Below are 18,120 nucleotides of genomic sequence, written 5' to 3'. Positions count from 1 at the left end.
CAGAATTTGGGTCCTACAGTAACCAACTAAAAGATTGTGGGTGGCAAAGAGATACGGTTGGTTACAAACTTACAATGAGATAAAGCATTACTTACCAAAAAAAAAAAAGAGATCAAGCCATAAACTTAGGTAATCCTATATATAATTTTAGAAATGTGCATGGTGTTATGAAGCATTTTAATATATTCATAATGTTGTTAATTTCTGAATTCACCTTATACCACTACCGGACTTCAAATTAATAACTTTTTGCTGCCGTCGGGGGGGGGGGGGGGGGGGGGGGTGGGGGGGGTGGGGGGGAGGTTGTTCGTCAGTTGACCCTCCTTAAGTTTAAATTCTTTGGACAAGTTTTATAAATTTACCCCAAATGAAAATTAAATTACAAAAAAACTACAATCCATCAAATAAGTTAAACTCTCATTTTTTTTTTTTTTGATATCAAAAGTAAACCCCTCTTTATCTACTTCCCATACAAGCTCTTTCTCTATTGCCCATAATTGATTCAACAACCTAGATTTCAATTTTTTTCTTAAATTTTTAATTCTTTATTTACACAAATATAGTTTTCTCCTACTTATTAAGTCGACAAACCCCTTTTTTCTTTGATTTGTACTTATTTTAATTTAAAATTATATTGTTCTTCCAACTTTGACCCCTTACATTTTATTTCTGACTTAGTCCTAGGTTGTTGTTAATGATAGACACATAAATTAATATTTGATATGTAGTTTGTGGATGTTAACATTTCTTTTATTATGACAACTAAAACCATTTGATAGTATTTGCAAAATTTGACTATTTCACTTAATTGATTCATGATTATGACCAGTAGCTGCTATTATTGATGAACATTCTCATTTGAGCTGTTATAATCATGCAGAAATCTAAGGCATAAGCATAACCAATGCAAGGTCCCACTATTCAAATATAAAGAGATAAAGTAGTAGTTATGTGTTGATTTTGAAAGCAAAAATCACAGATCAGTAAACCATTTGGAGCCTTTTAAAATATTTCTGCTATCTTCTTCTGCATTGCATTGAATCCATGAAGGGCCAATTAGGTTCACTAATATGAGAGAAGTGAGGACCATACCAATTAGACGGTCTCTAGTTATCCAACAACCAAACCTTTAACGGTAGGAGGAAAAATAATAATAATTTAAAGCAACAGAAACGCAGTCTACTCTATCTCTAAGCCTTTGTTTCTCTGCTTTTCTAATGTACTTAAACCCACCTTTAGTGCACAATGGTCCCGCTGCCTGATGGATGGCCATTTCACTCTTTAAACATGTTATTATGCTTACTAATAAACTAATTTCACATTTAAAAAGTGCTCAAATGAGTCAACGAAAGGTGAATATCAGATTGTAAAATGTTAATATGGGAATTGGTTGTGTGGGGGGAGCCAAAACAAAAGGGGTAACCCCTCCCCTTGTGGCCGGATGACAAACCCTTTAACCAATTGGGATTAGCTATACCTAGAATGTTTTGTGTTCGAGTCACAAAGAGATATCTACTATATTTGTTAAGGGTGTTCAAAAGAACCGATTGGAACCAGAACCGGCGAGTACCTAGGGTTTGGTTCCGGTTCCTACTCGGAACCGGTCGTCAACGGGTAGATTCCGGTTCCAAATTTTTGGAATCGTTACTGTGCTGTTTCAGTTCCAGTTCTTATAGTTAGAAACCGGAATCGGAACCGGAAACCAAGACTAATATAAAATTAAATTAAAGAGTAGGAGGTTAATAAAAACTTTTGTAGAAAACGTAATGAGAATACATTTATATTTATATTTCATAACATTTAAAGTAAGTTGGTTTGACTTTTGAGAATCTATCTTTACAAAGTAATAGAGTTTATAATTTTGGATTTATAATTTGTAATTTATTTTTGTTAACAAGTTCCAGGTGGGGGGATATTTGTAAGTTTTTAAGGGTTTTTTAACCATTTAAAAAAAAATTTAGGGGGTCATTGTAATTTTATAGGATACCCAGAATCGAAACTGTTGTTACATGTTCCAGTTTTGGGTACCTAGGAATCGGAACCATAGGTTCCAATTCCAGTTCCAAATTTCAAGGAACCGTCGGTTCCGGTTTCTTAAAAAAATACAGGGTACCTGGAACTGAACACCCCTAATATTTATGCAATTACCTTAGTCTATTGGGTTTGTAGAGTATTCAGTGGCCTTGAAGATTAGACAAACTCTAATATGTACCTAAATACCTCAAATACCTATAAAAAAAAAAATAATAATAATAAAAAAAAAAAGTAGTAGGTAGATGATATTAATAGAAAATGAAAATATGGAAATCTTGGGTCATATTTGTAAAGAAATGAAAAGGGTGTAAGACATTTACCCAAACAAGAAAAAAAAACAGGATATTACTCATTACTCATAACCACGGTTATAAAAATGGGGCATATATTTAATTCCAATCCACGTGCGTGCATTATTGCCCCCTTCGTGAATCCCCATTTGCCAACTTATCTTTTCAATCTTCACCAAATCCACATGCTCTTCAGGGGAGACGCACCCATTTAGCACATTACCACTTTTAACTTTTCAAGTCAAACCATGTACAATGTATTACTAAAAATGTTTATTTAAATAAATAATTAATAAGTTAAAGATAAAGATAAAGATAAAGAGAGAGTCGTTATCGGCTTTAATGTAAATGAGATTGTTATTGGAACAAGTGTAAAACTGTAATAAAGTAAAGAAAGGGGGTAAGTTAATACGTGGAGGAATGAGGATGGGTTTAGATGGACTAACCAAGGGCGGGCTGGGCAGGGCAGCCAAACTTAACCACTCGTGCGGGTGACCAACAATACATTGCTAATGATTGAAGAGAATTAATATGATTCTGGGTACTTTACACGTGTGGTTGACAAAGACGTAAGACTAATAAAAAAACATATGGTCACCAACAACCTTTTAATTATTTATCATATAACTTAGCTTCTTTACCACCCCGATTTAATTGGACTGTGCCGATTTGCAGGATACTTCCACAAAAGTCAAGCTAAAAATCTTCAATAAGACAAATACTTCAGATTTTAGCACAGTGACTTTAGATTGTGACAATTAATCTGCTTAATTTAATTACAGATATTATAATATAATATGCTGAATTAAGTTGGCCACCAACACTATTTCTAACATCTTACCACACTTCAACCACCAAGTAACCTGCATCTTATAACTTATTTCAGGCCGAATAACTTTCACCTACCCAAGTTTGGTATAAAACAGTTAATACCCAAAAAGTTTGAAAATGACAAACAAATACTTTTGTCATATTCTATTAGAGATTTCTGTTGCTAAAAGACAGTATAGTAATTTATCTACTGTCATAAAATTTTAAATTTTAATTTTTTCTTCATATCTATTCTCACCTCAGGCCTGTTTGCATAACCCTCTTGCGTCATCGATCGATTTTTTGATCGGATTTAACATTTTTTGCGAAGTTCGTGATAACAGTGGCACTGGCCCTTGTTGGCCGCATTGGGAATGGAGATTGATGGGATTCTAGTCTTTTTACCATTTTTGTCTTTTAGCATATGGAAATTCCTAACAAAACATGATGGAAAAATGGTGTTTGTCATTTCCAAACCTTTTGAGTACCACTTTGTCTATAAAACAAACTTTGGGTATGTGTAAGTCGTTCCCATTTGATTTCATTTTCACAATTCTTATTAAGTATATTATTTTATGATTAGAAAATCTCCATTTTCACTTACATATATGTATTGGTTTTTTTCGATAAATGAAAACTTTATCCAATCACTGTACACATTCCATATTTCCAACACCTTGTATCACGTTTTACAGAAGCTATATTCGATGTCCATGTGACTTTGTAATTATTAAGGGCACTACACTAATTAGATTATGCTATATTGATTTTTTTTTTTTTTTCTATATCTAAGTGTTCGGTAGCTTGCGCACACCTCAACTAATCCTCCGAGACTCTGAAGTTAACGGTCAAGTAAGCCTTCAATGACTATCACTTGTTATAACATGAGGTTTAACTCAGGATTTCTTGAATATACACAAAGACTCAAGCGAACCGTCAAACTCCTAAAAGTAGTTCTATATTAAATTTATTAACTCTAAAACTAATCTTCTTTTCGGACTGAATGATTTACTGAAAATACAAATATTTAAGTTAAATTAAAATAATTGACACAGAAAATACAAAACAATACGTTAATAATACACCATGTAAATGTAATTTAGTACCTAGTCCCACATGGCAGGACCAGAGAGATATATACAATTTACAACATGGGGGTTGAGGAAAATGTGGTCCTAACGATGTCTATTTGTTCAATTTTTTTTGTCTTCCCTTGATGGATGTGAGCTATATAATAAGATCGACTTACATTACAAGTTGGAAAATCAGAGATACTCAAGATCTTCACGTAAAACGATAGATGTCTGGAAGATTCTATTATGTATATGACATGAAAGGTTGAGAGAGAGAGAGAGAGGAGGAGAGAGGTCTCTTTTTTGAAATTAATTCATGCATGCATGAGCAGGAGCATGAATTAATTAAACAAGGCTGGTGCTTAACTCGATGGGTAAGCCTTTTGGAAAGTCCACAAAAGGGAAAGCAAATGCTTGATCCGTTCAGCTAATTCCCAATGGTAATTCAGAACCAAATGGTGGATAAAAACAGCCATTTCCAGTTTTGCTAGTTCTGATCCAGCGCAGAGCCGAGGTCCTCCACCAAATGGCATAAAATAATTGTTTGTTGCCCCGCTACTTCCACTGTTTTGCTGCACCGCCATAACAAAAAATTATACCTTTTATAAGACATGTATAATATCTTTTTTCATGGTCAGTTCCAAGCATTGTCACTGTCTGACTTATATAGTTTGCCGTTTAATTTTTTAACCGTAGTGTAAGTTTAAGATTTGTTTGGACCAGTTTTTTTATATCCAATGAAAAGTACAGATGCACTGCATGTGAGAACTGTAAAACCCCACACTCCATGGCCTTTAATTATCTCAATACCCCCACCTCCCCCGCGCACACGACAGAGGTTTTTTTTGGGTCCTACTTACGTCCTACACTATGCAACATCTGTCCTCCGTTCATAACACCAACTCTGTGGGCATGGGAGAACCGTCCGATATCGTTCTATGTTAAATTTCTTGCTTTCTGATGCGACGAGACACGAATGAACATCACCTCCCAAACACAGCATATAAAATCTTCAACTATAGTCATAATATACGATAATTTTACTCGCCTTCGATAAAATTCAATATGAATCGACTTAAGGTGACAGTTATCTACTGTTATGATCATTTTTTTGACAACTATATAATGAATTGAAATAAATAATTAAACGTAAAGTATAAACTGAAGAAAGGATCTTATGATTATTATTGCTACTATGATATGTTTCTTTTTAAACTTCGTATAATATAAATTTCATGGATATTTGTTTATAGTTTTCCAACTATTACAACTTTTAAAAAACCATATCAATGAGATTTTTATAGCGTGAAAGACATTTTTTCACGTTCTAATAAATCCAATTGCAGGGAGTGTATGTGAGAAATGAAAGTAAGAGTAAAACTGACTAACCTGCTGCTGCCATCTCCATGGATTGAAGTGTTGGGTGGTCAAAATGAGAAGAATCCATTGCACTGCTGCTAATACTGGAAGTACTTTCCACCCACTCGGAATGTCAACCTATAATATAATATTTATTATTTACACACAATTTACCTTCAAACCGACGCCTGATAATTATATATATGTCTTTACCTTTGTACCGTACGTCTTTCAGAGCCTTTCTGTGGAGAAATCTTACAACATTTCCAAGTCTAGTGTCTCACTCACAACCTTTACAAAGAGGATAAAATTCACTCTTTATTCATTATATCTACAGAAATATTAATTATTAAATTAATACAACTTACACATGGGTGAATTCCATTTTCTTGTATCTTCCCAGTTCAACTCCTTCTCTCCGATTGCTTCTTGGCTCTGGCATCTGAAGGTGTTCTTCCTGTGAAGAAACAAACAAGTATTAATATCATGTATGTATATATATATGATCAAAAAAATTAATCAAGTATACATGTAATCTGTTATGCTGAATTACCTGTAACTGTTAACAGCTGCAGGGAACCTTGCAAGAAGAGATAGATAAAGTTATTGCAACTGATGAAGTTTCATGGCCGGCAAAGAGCAAACTTAGTACCAAGTCAAGAATTTGCTCTGTTGAAAGATTCGAATGCTTCAAAACCCACCCTAAAAGATCATCTTGCTCCATGTCGTCTTGTCCATCCTCCATTTTTTGGATTCTCTCTTTCATTTTTTCCTCAATAATTTCAGGATGGTTGATCGAGACTGCCAAACAGAACAGCCAAAGTAACCAAACAAGATGAACTTACTAAATAGGTAATTAATGAGGTTCCGGGATCAATTAATTCATTAGTACAGTAGTGATATTACCTGTAAGGCCTTTCTGTATGCACATCCAGGCAAATTTAAAGGTGCCGATACAACTCCTTTCATGAAAGTAACATATTCTCTTTTTAACCGCTCAGTCTCAGTTTGCCAGGGTCCATGCTCATAATATGTTTCGCCATCAAATTGAAAGTGAACTGCAATACCCATCTTCTATAAGTTATTAAGCTAATTTAAAAAATACTTCATGAATTCAAATTCGAACTTTGGAAAGAGTTAACCTTCTGGGCTTCATCTTGAGCAGAAAGTACAGAATTATCCTTCCATGCATTCAAAACAGAAAGGTATGGTTCTCCACTTCTCTCAATAGATGAGTCCTTAACCTGGCGTGGCTCAGAAGTTGAGAGATATAATTCTCATGTCTCTGTGCATGTCTCCAACGAGAACCAACATAGACCATTTTCCGAGAATTCACCTATGCTTCTTGGATAGCTGCATTCAAACAATTTCCCTTCGTTTTGAAATATGAATCATTTAGCCCGCATCTGCAGAGACTATCGTCGGCTCGCCAAACAAACTTGACTTGTAGATTTTTCCATACCTGCGGCATATCATTGAAAATAAAACAGTAAGTTAATGCCATGATTGGATTGAACTCTCTGTAGTTTGTAGCTGAATCAAAAATTTTAATTTACCTTGCTATGTGATGTTCCATGAATTCCCTACTGTATAGCAGAGTAAGGCTTCAAATAACCAATGGTTTCTCCAATAAAGCCACCCCATGTTGCCCGTGTGAATTAAATCTGGTTTTCTTTCTATTGATTAGAATGGATATAAGAAGAGCTAAATTGATGATAAAAGTAAGAGAATATGGTCTGATTCAGACATGGAGAATGGCTGACTCTCACTCTCTCTCTCCTAATCTTTAGATGTTTTTGTGATAACACGAAATTAGATTTCTACTTTCTGAACTTCTTCATGTACTGAAAAGGAAGTTCCTTTTCGGAGTTTATGAAAGATGGTTTTGATGAACCCAAACTTAATATATATAAATAAATAAATAAAACATTTTGAAGCCAATGGACTTTCTTTTTATTTATACTAATAAAAATACCTTCTGTAGCTGTCTCTAACCAAAACAACGTAAAGTTTAACTAAACTGGGTTTTTACAAATAAAGCTTCAATTTTCTCGTTAAATTAATTATACGATATCACCACTACGTTAAATCCCAACAGACATTAAACCCAACTTAATATATAAAACCTCTCTAAATCATAACGATGAGACTAATTAATTTTATTACGATGAAGATTATAATTGAATAAAGATTTAGTTTATAAAAATTTCTTATTTTATAATTCATTGTTTTAATAGTATTAGGATTTCAATTCAACGTTTTAATTGCCTACTTTTTAAATGAATAGAAGATCGTGTCTTGAAATCAACAAAGATAAGTATCTTTGTGATGATTGTAAATCAATTGTACATATTTATTGATTAAGTCATAAATAATTATCAATTGTTTTAAGCATTATAAATTAGTATCTGATGTCGATAAATTGCAGTTATAAATAAGTGGATGAGAAAAATCAAGAATCATTGTAGAATTGAGTGATCAGATTTGATAACTCCATTCACTAATCGAATGGATATTAATTTCTTCCTTAATCATTCAAATGAGTAATAAGTCATGTTGCTTTAATTGAAAGAAATCATCACTCAATTATACAAGAAAAGAGTAAATAATCATGAAGGTGATAGTACGAAATACAAAAGTTTCATGACAAGAACTCTAAACATATTAAAAATTATAAATATTTTGGCTTCAACAAGAAGATGTCCATGCTAGTGAGTATGTCCTACAAGTTAAAAATTTGGTACAACTTTTAAGTATAAATCATTTTTCTGAAAAAACTTTAAAGTATAAATATTTTATTTCATCTTAAACTTTTAGTGTAACAAATAATATTTTTTTTTGTAATATACACATAATTATTACTGTTAAAGATAATTTTCCTTAAGACGAAAATTAAAAAATTATAATTTATAATATAGAGTTTTTTTTTTTATAATTATTTTAAGTTAGAAATAATTTTTTTATAACTATATAAAATTTATTCTTATATAAAATATTTTACCTATATATAATAAATAAACATTTTAAGCCTATGGACTTTCCTTTTGTATTTATATTTATACTAATAAAAATAACTTCTTTAGCTGTCTCATAGTCATACCCAAATCAACGTAAAGTTTAACTAAATTGGTTTTCATAGATAAAGCTTCAATTTTCTCTTAAATTAATTATAACGAATATCACACCAACTGTTAAATCGACAACAGACATTAATGCATTTAACTTGTGTTTTTCTATATCTACAAAACATATTAGACTAACAGTCCACGTCACAGACGTCCACTATTGTCTTAATGACTCATACGTAATTTTAAAACTTTCCATGATATAATCAGAAATGTGCAGATTTCTCTTGGAATAATACTATACATACATCATTCTCATACATATTTTTTATATAATATTATGTGTAAGATATAATTGAGTGAAATTTAATTTTACATTAATTATCAATTAATCTTACCATATAATGTTGTATGAAAATATTGTATGAAAATGATATATTGTAGGATTATTCTTTCTCTTGTTTGTTTTAATTTAAAAGACAAGAATAACCCCTTCTACTAATGTTAAATGTAGGAGATTTGGAAAGAACGGATGCCCCACGTAAGCAGTCAAAGTCAAACAGTGATAATTGCTGTAGCTTAAAACAGCAATGGACCGACTCCAAGGCGGTAACTGGACGGAAGCAGGTGCAGAAGCAGAAGCAGAGCCCCACCCCCACGCTCATTCAACAGTCTAACAGTGGGGCTTCTCTTTCATATCCGTTATCCCTTTTCAACACTCTTTTTTCCGTTTTACGGATTATTATTTTTTATATATTTACTGACTTTTTCTTCATCACTGTCAATTGTGTGGTTGTAGTACCCTGTATCATTGCATCTTCTAAACATATATAGAAGCCCGCCCAAAAAGTTTCTACTCATGTAGGGTTTTCATGGAGATACATCATGATTCATAATATGAAATATTTAATTTACACACTCTAAAATATCATATTATGAGGTTTAACACACCCATCACATTAATATAATATTTTAAATTTATTATAAGGTTTAATTTAAGCATTGAAAGTTGATGGTAATTACAAGTAAGATATGATCCAAATCCAATCCAGCATGCCAGGACAGTTTAGCACAAAAACAGAATTGGGTCCTACAGTAACCACTAAAAGATTGTGGGTGGCAAAGAGATACGGTTGGTTACAAACTTACAATGAGATAAAGCATTACTTACCAAAAAAAAAAAAAAAAAAAAGAGATAAAGCATTAAACTTATGTAATCCTATATATTAATTTTAGAAAATGTGCATGGTGTTATGGAGTATTTTAATATATTAGATATGTTGTTAATTATCTGAATTCACCTTGTACCAGTACCGACTCAAATAATAACCATTTCCTGCTGTCAAAAGAGGGGGGTTCCGGGGCGTCAGTTGACCCCACTTAAGTTTAAATTCTTTGGCCAAGTTTTATAATTTACCCCAAATGAAAAATAAATTACAAAAAAAACTGCAATCCGTCAAATAAGTTAAACTCCCATTTTTTTATTTTTTTTACTGTCAAAAGTAAACCTCTCTTTATCTACTTCCCATACAAGTTCTTTCTCTATTGCCCATAATTGATTCAACAACCCAGATTTCAATTCTTTTTCCTAAATTTTTAATTCTTTATTTACACAAATATAGTTTCCCCTATTTTTAATCGACAAACCCTTTTTTCTTTGATTTGTACTTATTTAATTTAAAATTATATTGTTCTTCCAATTTTCACCCTTTACATTTTATTTTGCTTAATCCTAGGTTGCTGTTAGTGTGCACAAACTTGAGAAAGAAGTACTAAACAAAAAAGAAAACTGGAAAGCGAAAGGAAACCTAACATGAAGGTGACGGTTAGCTCAGTGAGGAGTCTCAAATTAATTAGGTATAATGGTCTCTTTTTAAGTTATCCACGACTTTGGTTGTTGGCCTCACCGTTAACTCCATTAATTGGTAGTTGAAATAAAAAAAAAATAACGCATTCATCTCAATGTCGTGTTTACCTTGCAGTCAACTTTGCAAGAGACAGGTACAGCCATACATACAGATACAGTCATATCATATACAAAAACACACTTTGTTTTAGGCTTGGTGGTTAGAACCATAGGTATGAATCAATATATTATATCATTTTATTTAATTCTATCTTATTAGATCGACCCAATACTTATATCTAATTTTAACTGAGTTGATGGTCAATTATTACAAAGAGAGACTATGTACAGCAATTAAATCTACCAACCAAACCAATCAAATCCCTTTTATAATAAAAGTTAACAACTTTTTCCCACTCAAATAATGGTTTAATAACACTTTCTCATCTACAGACTTTTAAAATACTATTTTATTATTCAAGTTTATATTTCGATGATGAACATAGAATAAACTTGGTCTAGGTTATTGAGACTTTTGAATAAGGGAGACCGATGACTCATTTGGTGGTGAAAGGTTAGATTTTTATGGTTAGAATAGATCAGAAATTGACTTGAAATAGGCGGCTGTGTAAACCCTAATCGCTCGATTGGTGGGGTCGATGAAAGTAAGGTTTTAAGGGGTTTTGGTGAGTGATGATCAGAGAAGAAAATAGTGGTAGTATAAGATCACAATGATGGCGAAATGAGAAATAAAATATAAGTTTAGGTAATAAAATAATATTTTGAAAGTCTAAGAGTGAAAAAATATCATTAAACCATTATTTAGATGAGAAAAAATAGTTTCCTCTTTATAATAAATATACATATTCAATTCATTCATTAAAATCATAGAAACCAAGCTCAAATGCATAGTTATAATTCAAATAAAATAAGATTTTGCACGGTTTCCATCATCGCAAAATGTACAATTAATTTTCATTTGACACTATCAACAATGCAAACCCTCGACAAAGTTGCTGTATCAGTATTATAAATGGCTGACAAATCCATTGTGAGAATTGATGCGGTCAAAAATATGGCAGACATTCCTATTAATTGTTAATTGAGGAGTAATGAAGCTTGTCTCAGTACTATTTACAATGCTAAATAATTGTTATTAAATTAAACCTTCCACTAGATTTTGTAGTTTGAAACTTTGAATATTAATAATTGATGTTTCCAAAATGACGGCTAGATTGATTAATGGGACAAATATTATATTTTCTTGAATGATTAAAGAAGTTATAGCATGTGTTGTGTAAGTAGTGTTGGGATTCCATATATAATAGTAAGAGGATTGGTGAACCAAATTTTTTTGTCCATTTTCAGGTAAAATTTATTTTTCAGGTAGATTTCTTAGGTACGATAGATTTACTATATAAGAGAGGTTGTTCTGTCTGTTGTCTCTAAATACAATGATGGTTTAATGAAGCCAATTAAGAGTATATGAACAAGAGTAGACGATTCTTTCCTACCTAAATAATAGCATAATAACATTTTTTTCATCCACAGATTTTTAAAATATCATTTTATTATCCAAATTTATATTCTGTTTTCGATTATGACATTGTTATGATCTCACACTACCATTATTATCTTTCTCGATCATCATTCATCAAAACCCCATAAAATTTACTTTCGTTGACTTTACTAATCGTTAGTAATTGAGTAATTAGGGTTTGTATAACCGTCCCTCTCAAGTCAAATTTCAATCAAGCCTAATCACCAAAACTCAATTTTCTATCACAAAAGTACTCATCGGTCTCCTCTCTTTAAAATCTCTAACAGTCTAAACTAAATTTGTTATTTGTTGGTAGTTGTAATATAAATTTATATAATAAAATAATATTTTAGAAGTATATGAAAGTATGTCATTAAGTAATTATTTGGGTGAGAAAAAGTCATTAACTCAGTCAACAACCAAGTCTTAAAATAAGAAGGTTATACTTCAGAGATGAGGCAGTTGTGGTAGAGGACAAATAGTTATGAGTAGATGGTCCCTTAAATAATGGAAGATATGGATTGGTTGGCACGTAGCAATTAGCATAAACAGAATTGCTGAGAAAATTTTTGCAAAGGGAGAGAAACGGGACAGACGACAAAACAGCCTTTTCTTTGTCGTTAAATTCTTGCATCTCCACACCCCTAGATCCAGAAAGCATCACTTTCCCAGAAAGTTACAGGAGGGTTTAACGGTATCCCTAATCAAGTAATGTTCACAGCCTCTTAATAAGCCAGCGCAATCAGTCCCCACACACGTAGGTTAGACCCAATAAGCAATTTTGCATAGGCACACAAAAGTAGACTCAATCACAGCGAGGAGGTTCTATTCAAATTCATTTAACAAAGTGGACTGTTTAATCCCACAAAATCTGGGAAAAGAGTTATAAGGAGAGGAAATGTGTAGGTACAAAAGTCTAAGGGAGAATAACAATTATTCATCAAAGATTACCTTCTTCTAATGTATCTGTGACGGAACACCAGCAGCTTATCTGCATTACTCGTTGCATATTCAACCGAATTTTCGAAAGTGGTATTGAGCCATTTGAATTTCTAATTTTGTCTAGCCAGGCAATGGTTTCTGCCGAGCATTCTCCAATGGCTTTTGATTTATCCCTGCACAAAAAAATGGGAAAAATATCTCTAATGGTCATACAAACATCATCATAATTATCGCCACGCCTAGAATTAAACTTGCCTGGTCTCTGGATCTCTGCCACTCTATTTGCACAAGCTCGACCAAAAACAACAAATGTCAAGAAGAGGAATTTGCACCAAGCCGATTGGCACCATGAACTAATGCAACAGGCAGCCTCACCAGCAGCACATTAGTCCCGGAATTACGGCATCTGGGTCATTTACTTTGATAGTAACTACCTGCAATACAAACAGCAGAGTTATTTTAAAATAAAAATCAACACTGTAAAACCTCAAATTACTAAATATTAGAAATTGAATCTTTAAATCTAACGGTAACTACAATATTAGCCTCTGCCATAAAAAAATTAATAGGATTATAACCATACAAATGGAAACTTTATTGAGAGAAAATAAAACAATATATGATTTTTTCTTTCCAATTATACCTCCCCATGGTGATTAGTGGGAATTCCACCATTTATAATGCACAGTCGGTAAGACTGGAATGGGCTCTTTGTAACAATCAACTCCAGCAAAAGATAGCAGCAGTTTCAGAGATGCCAGGAAGCCTCTCCTTGAGTAATTGGGGGTAAGTGATGCAAGTGGAGATAGATATGACCTCAAAGGTCCTGTTGTATATTAAAACCAAATTATTAATAATACACAATGAAGATGTGAAAATCAGATAATGGGGAAACTAGTTACCCCACAAAATTTAAAAAGTCATAGTTTTAACCATAATTCTAAATGAGGCATATAGTTAACAGCAAAAATTGAGCTATTTTGCATCACAGATACCAATTATTGACAGAATGATGAAGGAGTAAGACTAGGAATCGCTTGAACTTTACAGTTCAGGAAAAATATAAGATGATATGACCAAAATTCATAGATGATTCTTGGTTGTTATCAATGATTTATGTTCATTTGATCACAAAATCTATATTAACTGCTGAAAGCCTGCAATTTCACATAAAACAGATGAGCACAGAACTTATCATTTTGCCTGGAAGATTAAAATAATATTTGATTATAGAAGGGGCCTCATACCACCCACGACTTCTCGGATTTCCATGGTCATGGATCTAGAAAAAAACATCTCTTGATGCAAGATCCTTGGCTGTAGGGGCATACGTTCCATAAACCGTTCACCTTCGCTGTTTCTGTAAGAATACCACCTTCACCTCGAGATCCTACAACAGATAAATCAGAGATGAACTTCTGCCAACTTCAATAGAACAAGAGTATTCAAATCTAAAAAATCAGAAACAGAAATATATGTAACCTAAAACCAAGATAGCATCTTCATATGAACTAGATGCACTCACTCAGTAATGAGGCAGCCAGCCCCATAAATGCCAGTAGGGTGAAATTGTACGAATCCAAATCCTGAACAAAAAATATATTCTAGATAAAAAAATAATGGCAAGAAACAGCTAAAGAGCTCACTTCAAGATCAGGAAGCAGCAAAACAAACCTGGAGTGGAACCCCAGCACGTGCAACCATGGCATTGCATCCCTGTGCACAGTATGGGCAGAGGTTTGCAGAAAAATAGTTCTACCATAGCCCTCGAAAAGAAATAAAAGAATGCTATAGAAATATTGCTAATTTGAAGTCACATAAGCTTTGCTCAAGTATAGTACCCCTGTGCCAAAATTGTTGAGCAGAACGGAACCGATGTAGTGTTCCATCCTCCATATTTAATGCAAATCCTGGCATGTACCTGCGCAAACACATATCATGTAAGCAACATTGATTAGTTATGTCCGCTTTCTGGTTTAGGTAAGTGTCCATTATTAGCACCCTACAAAACACACAACAAGAAGAAAGGATTTAATGATGCAAACTTAATTTACTATGCTACTACTACCACACTACTCATCAATAGATCCAAGCAAAATATTCCACAAAAGAATTGTGTATTTTTCATAGCCTGGACATAAAGAGTGTGCAACAAGGCATGACAGTTCTGTCAGCAGCAACATGCACAACGGTACGCCTGTCACACTGTCATGATAACAAAAGAGATATCCAAGTTAGAAAGCTATCCATGAATAATCTGATTGATTATTGACATTCCAACTTCAAATTGCCCATCTGACCTTTTCCAAAGTCAAGACTTTGACCACCAAATGCACGCTGGTATATTTTTCCATCTTCTGTTCGAGAAAATGGTAAACCATAATTCTCAAGCTCAATCCCAGCTTTGGTGCCCTACACATATACTGAATGGCATCCTGATCACCTGTTCAAGCCAATTCCCTTGCATGTTAATACCCAACAAGCCAAAATTTTATAAAAGTAGTATTTGAATGTAATGCACCAGATGCACTCCAATACTAGAAGAAGAGCAAGTATCTATGTGTACATCAAGCCTTAGCTTCGCAGAATCTAATTGCTTCCTCCACTTAACAATTTATATTTATAATTCACAGCAAACCACCATGAGGTACAGTACACAAAAATATCCATCTACTCTCTTTACCAAGGAGCTAATAAAATGGATAAGCACAGACAAAACATAAAAAAAACAGTAAAGAAACATCTGCATGGTTGAATGTTGAAACTTACCTGTCACTAGCAAATGCACAGAAAAGACGCTTCAAGTTTATATGTTGACATACCTAACCATAAGCTGCCCTTGACTGTGTCGTAAATGTGCCACCTCCAGTCATCCACTATGTTTCCCAATGCAGCATTTATACCACCCTGTATAAAGTTAACTATCTAATTTAGGAAAAACAAGAGTGACATGAAGATGAGATCATAATGTTACATTGATAAAAATCTGTACGCAATTATTACAAAAGATGAAAGTTATGCAGCGATATTGAATCCTTCAACCAAGTATCCAGGAAGAAAACCAAAAGAACAATAATATTGACATTGGGAAGAACAATGAGAACAATCTTGATGAATTTCAAAACAACAATAACTGTGATCACGTTTATTGCTGCAGATATTACCCTTCCAAAATATACAACTAAAAAATTTCGATTGGAATAATGAAATTCTTGAAGGATGCAAGTCGACGTCCACATATAATGATCACTTGTAAATCGCATAACGAGATAAATGTAGAAAATTTCATATATGATGACAAACTTTGGAAAATCAAATAAATTAATAAAATCAACACGCAAGTCTAAAAATATCGGTGCATGCAAAAACTTAAATGAATCTGCCATACCGAGCTGCAACAGTGTGAGAACGAGTTGGGAACCGCTGGTAATACAAGCAGTGTTGAAACCATGCTCTGAGAGTCCTATGGCTGCTCTCAGCCCAGCACCACCAGCTCCTATAACAACAGCATCATATGTATGATCCACTATGGGGTATCTCCACTCTGTCCGCATAAAAAAAGGTAACCAATCACAACACGTTAATAAAACTAAACATTTAAAATAAATAAAAAACGAGATAATGTTGGAAAGAAAATGAAAAATAATATAATCAATTAGAATCCGTGTGAAAATAACACCAGTAATTATAAATAAAATTAGGAGGAAATTATAAATTGAAACAGAAAAAAAAAGCGATAAATCAATGGAAACCCTAAGGTGAAAAAAGAAAACGGGAGAGAGAAGCATACAGAATGAGATGAGAAGAATCTGGAAATGTGAGATCTAACAGAGTCATTGAAGATCGACCGGTTCGAATGAGAAGGAAGCGAAGGCCACGAGAAAAACGCAGCGCCACATCTCTTCTCTGTCTTTTGTTTTCTTACAGGCAAGTTCGGAATAGTTGATAGATCGCAGAGACAGAGACTAGTATGGGAGGAGGCGCAGTGGGAGCTGAGTAAAAAGAAAGGAGGAATGGTATTTTTCATACCCTTGATATTCGAGGTAACTACGAAATGCCATCCTTATTGAGTTAAGAAGGTTTTAAAACGATTAAAGGGATAATTATATTTATTCTATTTGTATTCGTTACTCATTAACCTAGTAATGATTCGTCTAGGATAAGTGTTAAATGAATGACATCTCATCATCTATAAACAGTATTTTTGCTCAATAATAATACAAAATAACATAAAATATAATATTCTCATTTTTTTTTACAAAATAATTCTCAGATTCTAAAACATGCATAAAATTTACGAGGAAAGTATAGAATTAAAACTATTTAGACAAAATCAGGGAGGTCAAGTGGTAATTGATTGGTCAAAAGTGAAACTCCCTGATAGTCAAATGTTAAGTTAGGTTGGTTTTAAAGATCGAAGTGATTCCACGTGGCATGGATAAAATGCTGGGTGGTGGTGCTCTTTGGGCCACGACGGATTGGAGACTCGGGCTACGTGGCCTAAAGCCCCACACGGACAACAAAATCAGTTAGTCCCGTGTACGTTTTTTGCGTAATGAGTTCGGGAACACGTTAGGTGTTAACAAACATGTTATATTAATTTTTTTTTTTTTTTTTTTTTTTTAGATAGAGATATTTGATCAATTTATAATAATCAACTAACTTTGAGATCCTGAAATACGTTGAATAAACTCATCAATGCTACTACATTAGTAATGAGGAGAAACTCAAACTCAAAATTTTAAATAATAGATAAAGAATTTTATCGACATTCGATCACATAGATTTTTTATAATTTGTGCTAAAATGATTTGTGTTTAGCATTTCCCACTTCTCCAATATTGAAGGTAACAGTTTATAATCAAGAAAACACCACAATTGATTAATAATTATTAGTAAGAAAAACATTCTATTTGGTTGAGATTATGTCCTGTAAAGCATTTTTCACAAATAAACACTTAGCTGATTATTTGTTTGAACTCAATCACATAGGTTTAGTTTTAGGTTTCATAAAAATAATTTTATTAAAATGTCAACTTATTTAGAAGATCTAAAAATATAAACTATAATGAAACCAATTTGTTAGAAATAGAGATTGACATATTATTCAAAAATTAGTCTCTATCGACATTAACTCGCTAGTTTTTTGCATGAATAATGT

The 18,120-nt window shown here is 33.0% G+C and overlaps 2 pseudogenes; both read right to left on the bottom strand.

The window, feature by feature from the left end:
- Window positions 1–4,552: 4,552 nt before the first annotated feature.
- On the bottom strand, window positions 4,553–7,210 carry LOC116113093 (annotated as a pseudogene).
- Window positions 7,211–12,957: 5,747 nt separating this feature from the next.
- Window positions 12,958–16,858, bottom strand: LOC116113092 (annotated as a pseudogene).
- Window positions 16,859–18,120: the final 1,262 nt, after the last annotated feature.

The sequence above is a fragment of the Pistacia vera genome, unplaced genomic scaffold (assembly GCF_008641045.1).
Source record: "Pistacia vera cultivar Batoury unplaced genomic scaffold, PisVer_v2 Contig673, whole genome shotgun sequence".
Classification (NCBI taxonomy): domain Eukaryota; kingdom Viridiplantae; phylum Streptophyta; class Magnoliopsida; order Sapindales; family Anacardiaceae; genus Pistacia; species Pistacia vera.
Note: the sequence above shows the minus strand (reverse complement) of the source record. Positions and strands in the feature narration are given on the sequence as shown.